Consider the following 12,061-nt stretch of genomic DNA (forward strand, 5'->3'; position numbering starts at 1 on the left):
TCACTTGCAGTGCTGTATACAATGATAGCTCCCATATTTAATAAAGGATAAACCAACATCGGAGACCATAAAAAAGAAACTTAGCTGCTTCGAGGACAAAAGGGTTGACGTGTAAAGAATAGATAAGCAGAGGTGATCTTATGGAAACAAGATTCTGAGGAGCTTGACAGGGTGGATGTTGACCACACCAGTGAAGTCTCAAACCAGGGGACATTACATAAGGGAACATTCATTTTAGAAAAAGTAAAGATTTTTTTCTCTGTGAATGGCTAGAATTTTCTCACCCAAACTTTTGTGAAAGTTAAATGTGGGAGGGCAATGGTTGGGTTACTCTTCGGAGTAACATGGTTGTTCTGGCTTGTTGGGCTGAAGGGCCTGTTTCTACATAGTAGGGAATCTGTGATTCTATCTCAAATTATTTTAAAAGAGGGCAGATCAATTTTTGAAATATTGAGCAGTTGAGGGCTATGCAGATCAAGCATAAAAGAGGTGTTGAGGTCTGGGTTGGCCTAGCCATGATCTTATGGAATGGGGGAACAAGCTGAAGGGAATGAATGCCCTACGCCTACTCCGATTCCTTGAGGCTCCATTTCATGTTTTTTTTTATTTCCAAAGAAGAGCGTGATACAATGTGCTAAAGATCTCAGATGTTCTAGTTCAGATGGCATTGATTCATCAATCACAGCTATACAGACATGAGTAGGAATGCAATTCCCTCCATGAATAAAGGAAATCTACTGCAGAGCTCACAATAAGGAAATTCTTATCTTCAGTAAACTCTCCCATCACATCGGTAAAAACAATAACTGCAGATGCTGGAAGACCACAGCAGTTCAGGCAGCATCCAAGTAGCTTCGAAATCGACGTTTCGGGCAAAAACCCTTCACCAGGAATGCTGCCTGAACTACTGTGCTCTTCCAGCACCACTAATCCAGAATCTCCCATCACATTACCCAATATATCAGCTAAAGCAGGACGCACTGCGCATGCTCTAGCTAACGAAACGACCCCGGGAGATTGATGTCAGCACCGGACCAATGAAAGGACGGTGGGCGGAGCTGGATGACCTGGCCGGAGGTTGGTCCTCCAACCAATCAAAGTGAATGAAGGGCGGAGCTAAACTAAACCATGTGATCACCCTCGCGCGCGGAGCGGAGTCGCTGTAATGAATGCTCGGGAAGTTATGGAGAGAAAGGATACGGTAAGGAAAGAAATAAACAGGGAAACGGAAGAAAAACTGTGTTGCTATGAGCGGAGAGGTTTTACAAACAAATTGTGCACGTCGGAAAACACAAATTTGAACGTCCCAGTCCCGTGTTTGCAGTAAATGGGGAATTGCCTTAGCGCGGCTGCGGGCCTGAGTGAGCGCCGCCATCTTTATTCGGGACAACGATTCACTGGACACGTGCACTGCCGCCATCTTTGTAGGGGGCAAGGTGCAGCCAGGCGCATGTGCAGCCTTTCTCTAGTATAGAGTCATTGGGATCATAGCAGCCAAGACTGCTCTGATTCACCTCTGGGCTCCCTCATAACCACTTTGTCAAGATCCAGCTCCCTCAGTCTCGAACCATGGGTGTAGTTTTGGTCTGTTTACTACTGTATTATTACTTTTATAGACCCTTTGCTAATGAGTTTTTCACTGCGGCCCAGCCCCTGACCATGTACTGCTCTATTATCAGATTACTTTTTTCTTGAATGTTTTTGATAGTCAAGAATTATTTTTTTCCAATAAGCAAGTGTATTTTCCTTCTATTTCTGACTATCAAATTCTGCACCATTTTCATTCCCTGTAATCCATTTTGCACTCCCTGAAACATCAACTGTGTTTCTCCTTCCAAAGCCCTGTTGTTTATGGAGAGGGTGATGTTTGACTTTCTTGTACAGCTGCAGTTTGTGTAGTGAAGGTGCTCCCACAATGTGGTTGGGTAAGTGGCATTATAGATTATTCATTCAGCAACAGTGATGATTTGAAGATAATGTCCAAATCAACAACAGTTTTTATTTTTATTATCATGCTTATAATTTCACAAAAATACTATTGAGAACTTTAGATATAAGGCCAGAGATGGAGATATTAGGTCAGGTGACCAAAAGCATTGCCAAAAAGCAGGTTTTGAGGGATGTCTTAAAGGTGGAAAGCAGACCTGTGAGGTTTTGGCTGCGAATTTCAGACCATGCTGCTCCAGCAACTGTAGAAACAGCCACACAGGTGAAGTAATGAATTAACAAATGGTTGGGAGTCTCGAAGAAAGTAGGTTATCGAGGTCTCAAAGTGTGTGTGGTGCAGGGAGCTAGGGATTATCACAGCCAGTAATTAAATCAAGTGTGAGAATTTTAAATTGAGGGATATTGGCCAGGTGCTGGCAGGTGACACTAAATTGGGTTGGGGTATCTGGTCGGCATGGACGGGTTGGACCGAAGGGTCTGTTTCCTTGCTGTACATCTCTATGGCTGTATGCTGTTGATTAAAATTAGGAGCCTTTTGATGAATCAACAAGCAGAGATTTAGACTTTCTTGCGATTACAGGGAGGTTCAATGTGTGAAGCTGGCCCTGAGTGTGTTTGGAAAATGAAGTCTGGAGATAACACAAGGTGGATGAAAGTATATGAGCTGAGACAAGGGTGGAATCAGCTAGAAATAGTGGTCTTGGAGTGGGACTGGGCTGTCTCACCTCACCTCACCTCTAGGGTTCAGCTTGTTGCCAGATTGTGAATCAGGGCAGTAACGCAATGTGGAGCTGAGTGGCCCTGGTGGTGCCTAAAATGAGTGTCACTCAGCTGGCTGTTGCTGAGCAGCTGCTGCTTGGTAGCCCTGTTGATGACATCTTCCATCACTTTACTGCTGATCGAGTGTGGAGACTGAAAGAGGGAAATTGGCTGGGTTGGATTGCCCTGTGTTTTGTGTTGAACATCCCTGGGCAATGTTCCACATTGTCGGTAGATACCAGTGCTGGAGCGGTACTTGGCTTGGTGGGTGGCAAGTTCTGGAGCACAAGCCATCAGTATTATTGCCAGAATATTTGCAGGGCCCGGAGCCTTTGCACGACTTAACCGTTTCTTGATGTTATTCAAACTGAATTGAACTGGCTTAAAACTCGCATCTGTGATGTTGGAAACCACTGGAGAAGGCTGAGATGGATCATCCCACTTTGCACTTCTGGCTGAAGATTGCTGCAAATGCTGTTCTCTTATCTGGTGCATGGATGTGTGAGGCCCCTCCATCAGTAAGGGTGGGGATATCTGTGATACTTCCTCCAGTGAGTTGTTTAATTGTCCATCACCGTTCACAACTGGGTGCGGCAGAACTGCAGAGCTCCGATCTGTTCCATTGGATGTAGGATCACTTAGCTCTGTTGCTTGCTGCTGATGCTGTTTGATATGCAGGTAGTACTGTTTGATAATTTCACCAGGTTGGCTCTTCAGTTTTAAGTCTGCCTGGTGCTGCTCATGGCATGCCCTCCTTTCCTGTCCATTGTGATGGGTGAGATCAGGATTTACAAACCCATGAGATTACGGATTGTGCTGGAGTACAGTTCTGCTGCTGTTGATGTCCCACAGTGCCTCAGAGATACCCAGTTTGAGATCCTACATCTTTTCAAAGTCTGTCCCAATTAGAACGGTGATAGTGTCACTCAACACAATGGAGGTTTTTCTCAACTTTAAGGCAAGTCTTGTGTCGCCAAAAGGAATGTGTGATGGTCGCTCTTACCGATACTGTCATGGCCAGATGTATCTGCAGCTAGTCAATTCATAACAATGAGATCAAGTATGTTTTACACACTTGTTGGTTCCCTCACCACCCGCTGCAGACTCAGTTGAGCAGCTATATCCTTTAGGACCTGGCCAGCTCAGTCAGTAATTCTGTTGCAGAGCTAGTCTCGATTGTGGACATTGAAATCCTGTACCTAGAGTACGTTTGACACCATTTTATTGCCTCAGTGCTTCCTCCAAATGTTGTTCAACATGAAGGAGAAGTGATTGATCAGCCAAGAGAGGGCGGGACGTGGTAATCAGCAGGAGCCATGAGACTTCCTGGTCTCCGGAGCCATTGCTGTGTACTCCCAGGGCAAATCCTCCCTGTCTGTACACCACTGTGCCACCACCTCTGCCTGGTCTGTCCTGCCGGTGGGACAGGACATATCCAGAGATTTCAGGAGAAAGTGAAGACTGGAGATCAGAGTCAAGAGTCTGGTGCTGGAAAAGCACAACAGGTCAGGGTGATGAAGGGCTTAGTCTCGAAACGTCGATTCTCCTGCTCCTCGGATGCTGACTGACTGTTGTGCTTTTCCAGCACCACACTCTCTATCTAGGGATGGTGATGGTGGTTTCTGGTCATTGTTTGTAAGGGATGATTCCGTGAGTATGACTATGTCAGGCTGTTCCTTGACTAGTCTGAGACAGTTCTCCACATTTTGGCACCAAAAACCATGTGTTAGTCTGGAGGATGTTGCACCATCGAGAGGGCTGATTCTGTGATTGTAATTTCTGGTGCCTTGTTAGTTGCCAACTGGTCCATCCAGTTTCATTCCGGTGTTGAGACTTTGCAGTGATTAATACAGTGAGTTGCTGGCTGGGCCGCTGTCGGGTTGGCAGGATTTTTTTTCGCCAATGACAATGGTTTCATGGAGATCAGGAGATTCCTAATACTTTTTTTTTTCTTGAATTCAGATTCCACCATCTGTCAAGATGGGATTCGAACCAGGACTTCAGACATTTGTTTTAATATTCTGGATAAAACCCTGGTTCTGTTTCTTTGTAAAACACTGTCCATCGTCCTGTCTCCTCCATCCTCCCCTCCAGCAACGAGTGAGGAGCACATGGAGTTTCTCTGTCACTAAGACTGAGATAGTCTGATCTGCTCCTTCTCTCCCTCCCACTAGCCCACTGAGCCAAACTGCCTCACGTGGTGTTCCTGGTTTTTGTCCTAAACCTACATCTTTCTCCAGTCTCTTGTCAAGCCTTATCAGAGCTCACCTTGACCCTTTACCCTAATCTCGCTAAACTCACTTTCCAACTCTCTTTCCTCCGCTGCCGCCTCATCACTCCCCTTCGCCAATTCATGGATATTGTTCCTTGTTCTGTCTGTTGGTCTTTTTTGGTTATGTCTTTCTCTCCCATTCTGTGAAAAACTAATATTTGACCTCACCGTTGTTTGAAAATCCTGCTCCATCTCCACTCTCCTTTTCCTTTCTGAATTCCTTGCATTTGGTGTCCCTCAACGATCTATCCTTGGTCTCTCCTGTATCTCACGTACATAGTGCCAGGAGGTGATATCATCCAAAACCACTGTGTTAGGTTTCACATGTACACTGACGATGCCCAGCTCTCCCTCCCCATTATCCCTCTCCATTACTCCACTGTTACTCAGTTATCAAACTGCTTATCACATTCCCACTACTCTATTAGCTGCAATTTCCTCCAATGAAACATTGTCACGTTTAAACCCATTGCCTTACCTTTACCTTTCTGCTGAGCCCCTCCCTCCCACTGGGAACTCTGAGGCAGAACGACACTCTTCACAATATTGCTGTTCTATCTGACCCCAAGGTGACCTTCTGATCAGACATCCACACAATCACAACACCGGGAACTCCAATCTCTTAAATGTTGCTCACCCCAACTCCATTGCTACTGAAACCCCTTACCCACGTCTGTGTCACCTTAAACTTGAATCCAAAACAGAACCCTTGATTCCGTGACTCAGAATCTGGTTTCAGACTCCCCTCTCAGTATTTACCCTCAGACACATCCTCTCTGTATTTATCCTGTCAAACCCCTTAAGAATCCCATCTGTCTCAATGAGATCACCTCTCTTTCTCCAAAATCCAGTGAGTAGAGTCCCAACCTTTTAACCCTTTCTTTAAAAGATCATCCCTCCAAACCAGGGATCATCTCATTGAATCTTCCCTGAAATGCCTCCAATAAAGTGACACATTTCCTTATCTAAAGGGACCAAAACTGCTTTCATTACTGTAGATATGGTGGTCTCACCAGCACTGCCACACGGTGCTCTCAGGTATATACTCCAAACTCTAATACTGAAAACTTTTGAAACAAAAAAATTCAATTCCCCTTCCTGATTCCCTCTTGTAACTGTGTGGTAGCTTTCTGTGTTTCCTGAGCAATTACCCCTGGTCCCTTTGTTGTGCAGCTTTCTACAGTTTCCACCATTTAAATAGTACTTTGTTCTTTTATTATCTCCTCCAAAATGAGCAACTTCCCATTTTCCCAAGTTACACCCCATCTGGCAACTTGTTGCCCCCTTCTCCTGTGCATCTCTCTCTTTTCATAATCCTCTTAGACCTTTACAGTTATGCCTTTTCTAGGAGATATCCCCCCTTCCCATTCTTCCAAACATTTATTGGGAGCACTGGGCAGTGGGAAGCAGGCAGAGTTGCTATCTTTTTAGGGATACGCTTTGGAGTGATTGGGAGGATCTTCCTACCCATTGGTCAGGATGGAGACAACTTGCCCATCGTTAGGCATTAGCCTTTCACACCCATGCCTTATTGATGAGGCAGAGCGGCAGCATGGAATGAAAGAAAAGAAAGTAATTCTTGTTCCCCATAACTCACTGACCCTTGGATCATTTTCTCCAATGTGTTCAGTCACATAAGATCTCAAGTTGGAATCTCCTAGAAACCCACAGATTTCCCTCTGAGTTGACTCCTGATGTCCTCAAAGGTAATATGTACAGTAATCCTGGGCCACGAGGAAGGGATGGTGTGAGTTTCTAACTTGAACTGATAGTGACAGATTTTATAAACTTGTATTACAGGTGGACGTTCAGATGGTGATCTCAGTAAATATTCTGCTAAACTCTGGTTGAATTACTCGGTATATCAGGATCTGGATATTCGCATTGTGTGTGTGAGTATTGTGTTCCAGACCAATCCCATTTGCTGCTTAAAAATTCTCCTTTGAATCATCGCCTTCTCTCAAAAGGTCTCCCCAAACCTTCAGTGTGTCATCTAATCCTTTTATGCTGACCTGAAGAGTGTAAGTTTTATTATTCGAATGTGTAATTTTTGTATAAGAATACCTCAGAGAGGAAGCAGAATATTCTTAAAGGGGAGAATAACCATTTTGAGGGGAGGCTGTTTTTATTGGTATCAATGACATAGGAATAGAAGAGTTCACATTATTGGATCATTGGAATCTCTTGTGGAGTAGAATTGACCTCCATCAGAAGGATGGATTGTACTGGCACTGGAAGGGAACAGTTGCTAGTGCTATTCAGGAGGCATTAAACCAGTGAAGGAATGTGGGTAAACACAGAGAGAGAGTGAGGGAAGTGCTAAGTCTGACGCTGGTACAGTTCAGACGTCAAACAGTCAAGGCAGACAAGGGCAAGGCACAGAATGAGCAGTTACACTGCATTTATTTCAATGCAGGAGGCCCGATAGGTCGGGCAGAGGAGCTCAGGGTATGGTTTTGAACATCGCACTGGGATATTATAGCAATTACAGAGGCATGACTTAATGATGGATAGGACCAGCAGCTTAATGTTCCAGTGTATAGATGCTATAGCAAAGATAGAAAGGGGGCAACAGAGCAGGGGGAGAGGTATTTTTGATTAGGGATAACATTACAGCTGGGCTTCAAGAGGGTATTCCTGGGAGTACATCCAGGCAGGTTATACAGGTGGAACTGAGAAATAAGAAAGGGATGATCTCCTTATTGGGATGGTACTATTGACCGCCCCCCACTTCCCCAATAGTCAGCAGGGAGTTGAGAAGCAAATTTACTAAGAGATCGCTTATCTGTAAGAATAGTATGGTTGTGTACAAGACTTGACCTTCTTTGTTATTCATTCACAGGATGAGGGTGTCACTGGCTGAGCCCAAAGGGCAGTAAAGAGTCCACTACATTGCTGTGGGTCTGGAGTCACATGTAGGCCAGACCAGGTAGGGATGGCAGATTCCTTCCCTGAAGGATATTAGCGAATCTGATGAGGTTTTTTTTTTCGCAATAATCAACAATTGATTCGTGGTCTTTAATAGATTCTTAATTCCAAATTTTTATTGAATTCTCATTCCGCTGTGTGCCGTGACGGGATCCAAACCCTGGGCCCCAGAACGTTATCTGGGTGTCTGGGTTATCCATCTAGTGATAATCTCACTAGGCCATTTGGCAGGGTGAGTGACTGAGGTATCCGTGGGGCAGCACATCAGCACCAAAGATCCCATGGTTTCTGCGGAAGATAGAAAGGGCTGGGGAGGGAGATATATCCCTGGTGGTGGGGTCTGACTGTAGGTAGCGGACATAGCAGAGGTTATTGGAGATTAGTGGGTGGCAGGTGAGGACCGGGGGATTATATTCTTATTGTGGTTGGAGGGGTGGGGGGGAAGGCGGAGGTACAGGAAGTGGAGGATATGCGTTGGAGTGCATTGTTGATCAAGTAAGAGGGAAATCCGGTCCTTGAAAGAGGAAACCTTTCTGGGATGTCCTGGAGTGGAATTGCTTCTCCTGGGAGCAGATATGGCAGAGGTGGAGGAATTGGGAGTACAGGATCACGTTTTTACAGGAATATCCTCGAGAGTAATCAGGAGAGCAAAAGGGGGACTTGAAATATCTCTAGGAAATAGTTTAACGAGAATCCAAAGAGATTCTACAAATACATTAAGGATAAAATAATAACCAGACAGAGAATAGGACCCCTTAAAGATCAACAAGGCCATCTATGGAACAACAGGAGGTGGGAGAAATACTATGCTATTCTATTCGAGAGAGTTTGGAGAAATAAATAGTGATAATTTGAAAAGTGTCTATATTACAGACGAGGAAGTACTGGATGTCTTAAACAGTAGCAAAATGGATAAATCCTTGGGACCTGATCAGGTTATCCCAGAAATTTGTGGAAAGCTAGGAAGGTGTTGGCAGTGCCCCTCCCTGAGGTATTTATATCATTGTTTTGACAGGTGAGGTGCTGGAAGATGGGTGCCATTATTTAAAAAAGGTGGTAAGGAAAGGCCAGGGAACAAGAGAACAGTCAACCTAACGTCAGTGGTAGGTAAGTTGTTGGAAGGGATTCTGAGGGACTGGATTTACATGTATTTGGAAAGACGAGGATTGATTAGGGCTAGTTAACATGGTTTTGTGTGTGGGAAATTCTCTCTCTCTAACTTGATTGAGTTTTTTTGAAGATGTGACAAAGATGATTGATGAAGGCAGACTGTGGGCGTTGTCTTTATGGACACTGAACGATGTTCCACAAAGCAGACTCGTTAGCAAGGTTAGATAACATGAAATGTTGGGAGAACTAGCCATTTGGATACAAAACTGGCTTGAAGGTAGGAGACAGAGGGTGGTGATGGAGGGTTCTTTGTGGACTGGAGGCCTGTGAGCAGCATTGTCCTGCAGGAATAGATATTGGGTCCTTAAATAAATGAGTTGGATGTGAATATATGAGATATGGTCAGTGGGTTTACAGAAGACACCAAAATTGGAGGTGTCGTGGACAATGAAGAAGGTTAGTTCAGAATACAACAGTATCTTGACCAGATGGGCCATTGGAGTGAGGAATGGCAGACTGGGCTCAATCTAGACAAATGTAAGCTGTTGGATTTTGGAAAGGCAAATCAGAGCAGGACTTGTACACTTAATGGTAAAGTCCTTGGGAATGTTGCTGAACATAGAGACCATGGAGTGCAGGTTCATTGTTCCTTGAAAGTAGAGTCGCAGGTAGGCAGACTAGTGAAGGTGGTGTTTGGTATGCTTATATTTATTGGTCAATGCATTGAGTACAGAAGCTGGGACATCAAATTGTGGCTGGACAGGACATTGATTAAGCCATTTCAGGAATTATGTTTTAAGTTCGAAATTCCCTGTTCTGGAAAGGATGTTGTGAATCTTGAAAGAGTTCAGACAAGATTTACAAAGACTTTGCTAGGGTTGGAGGATTTGGGCCACAGGGAGAGGGTGAATAGGCCAGGGTTAATTTCCCTGGAGAGTCAAAGACTGAGAGGTGACTTCATGGAGATTTATAAAGTCATGAAGGGCATGGATAAGGTGAACAGCCAGGATCTTTTCCCCCCCAGTTAGGTGGGTTCAAAACAAGATCACATGGGCTAAAGTTGAGAGGGCAAAGATTAAAAATGGATCTAAGGGGCAAAGTTTTCATGCTGGGTGTGGTGTATGTGTGGAATGAGCTGCCAGATAAAGTAGTGGAGGCTGATACAATTACAACATTTGAAAGGCATCCGATTGGGTACATGAATAGGAAGAATTCTAATGATACGGACCAATAGCTGGCAAATGGGGCTCCATTTGTTGAGGATTCCTAGTTGTCATGGATAAATTGGACCAAAAGTCTGTTTCTGTGCTGTACATCCCTAGGACACTAATAAATGAAAATAAGATATGTTCCTCTTTTGTGGAGAGCCAGTAGAAGCACAGATAATTGTCCTTGGAGCTGAGAAGGTTAAGCAGTGATTTTGACCAGGTGCAAATTTGTTTCTAGGATATCTAATCTGCAGAGAGAGGGGAATTGTTAACAATGTCACAATTTTAGTAACTGTTTTCAGGTAATTGGCAAATAATGTGAATATGTGAACATTTTTTTATTCAGTAAGTTCTGAGTATCTGGAACAGTCTGAATCGCAGCTGGAAACAGACTCAGCAGTTATTCATAAACAGATTTGCAGCATCTCCAGAGGGAGAGGGTACATCCCAAATGGACTGAATAGCCCCAGCCCCTGTGCTCTGTGATACTGCCCCATTGACTGTGAATGCTGAAGCTCATCCCAGGGCAGAGAGAGGGAGGATCCCACCACTCACCTCACAATGGGCCCCGATGATTGATGTCAGCACAGGCCAATAGGGGGCAGAGGGCAGTACTGGAGGACCAGGTTGTACCAGTTTGTCCTCTAACCAATCGGAGTGAATGAGGGCATCCTCAAGGCTGGAACTAAAGAAAGGCACATATCGCAGAGATCTGAGAAACTGGAGGACATGAGATAGGGAGCGTTCTGTGGCTGGTGAGGAATTATATAAATAAAGAAGAGTTGTGAGGCTGGATGAAGTGACAGTGATCGGGAGAGTTGAGGATGGAGGAATTTAGAGTTAGTGAGGATTAGAGTCCTAATGTTATACAGCAAGGAAACAGACCCTGTGGTCCAACCAGTCCATGCCGACCATAATTCCAAACTGACCTAATTGTACCTGCCTCTGCTTGGTCCACATCCATCCAAATATTTCCTATTTATGTACTTATCTGAAGGTCTTTTAAATATTGTAATTGTATTCACAGCTACCACTTCCTCTGGAAGTTCATTTCACACGTATAATTTTTTTTTTAAAACCCTAATGTCTTTTCTCAAATCTTTCTAATTTTTTCTCAAAATGAATGAACCCCAGTTTTGAATCCCCCTCGTTCCCCCCACCCCCACCCCCCACCCCCCACCCCCGGCTATTCACCTTATCTACACTTAATAAAGTCACCCCTCAACCTCGTGCACGCCAGTGAAAAAAATTCCCAGCCTATCCAGCCTCTCCTTAGAACACAATCCCTCCATTCATGGAAACATGCTGGTAAATCTCTTCTGAACCTGCTCCAATTTAATAACATCCTTCCTATAACAGCACAACCTGAAATGGACAGAGTATTCCAGAAGAGGCCTCCCCAACGCCCTGTACATCCTCAACATAACGTCCCAACTCCTGGACTCAAAGGTCTGAACAATGAAGGTAATTGTGCTAAGCTCCTCCTTAACCACCCTGTCCACATGGAACACACACTTCAAAGATGTGAAGCCCTCGGTCTCTTTGTTCCCATATCACTACTCAAGGCCCTACTTTTATTGAGTGTCAGTCCTGCCCTCGTTTGTTTTGTCAGGATGTTATATTTTGCATTTATTCCAATCCAAAAAATTTTTGAGTATAAAGGCAGTAGGAGTATAATTAAGAGGGAAATCAGGAGGCAAAAAAGGGGCGTGAGATAGCTTTGGCAAATAGGGTTAAGGATAATCCAAAGGGCTTTTGTAAATACATGAGGAACAAAAGGCTAACTAGGGAGAAAATAGAGACCCTCAAAGATCAGCAAGGCAGCCATTGTGTGGAG

The 12,061-nt window shown here is 44.4% G+C and overlaps 1 long non-coding RNA gene across 13 annotated transcripts in view; it reads left to right on the forward strand.

Annotated features, from left to right (window-relative positions):
* Window positions 1-1,065: 1,065 nt before the first annotated feature.
* Window positions 1,066-12,061, forward strand: part of LOC140469993 (uncharacterized) — an 83,990-nt gene continuing 72,994 nt past the window's right edge. For 10 of the 13 annotated variants that reach the window (XR_011956287.1, XR_011956285.1, XR_011956286.1 and 7 more), the window contains exons 1-3: window positions 1,066-1,201; window positions 6,779-6,870; window positions 7,821-7,907. This is a non-coding gene — a long non-coding RNA (uncharacterized lncRNA). Of the gene's footprint in view, window positions 1,202-1,664; window positions 1,926-6,778; window positions 6,871-7,820; window positions 7,908-11,583; window positions 11,689-12,061 lie in introns of those variants that run through there. The other 3 variants (XR_011956276.1, XR_011956282.1, XR_011956284.1) reach the window with 2 other exon arrangements.

This window comes from Chiloscyllium punctatum, chromosome 50 (genome assembly GCF_047496795.1).
Source record: "Chiloscyllium punctatum isolate Juve2018m chromosome 50, sChiPun1.3, whole genome shotgun sequence".
In the NCBI taxonomy this organism is placed as follows: Eukaryota; Metazoa; Chordata; class Chondrichthyes; order Orectolobiformes; family Hemiscylliidae; genus Chiloscyllium; species Chiloscyllium punctatum.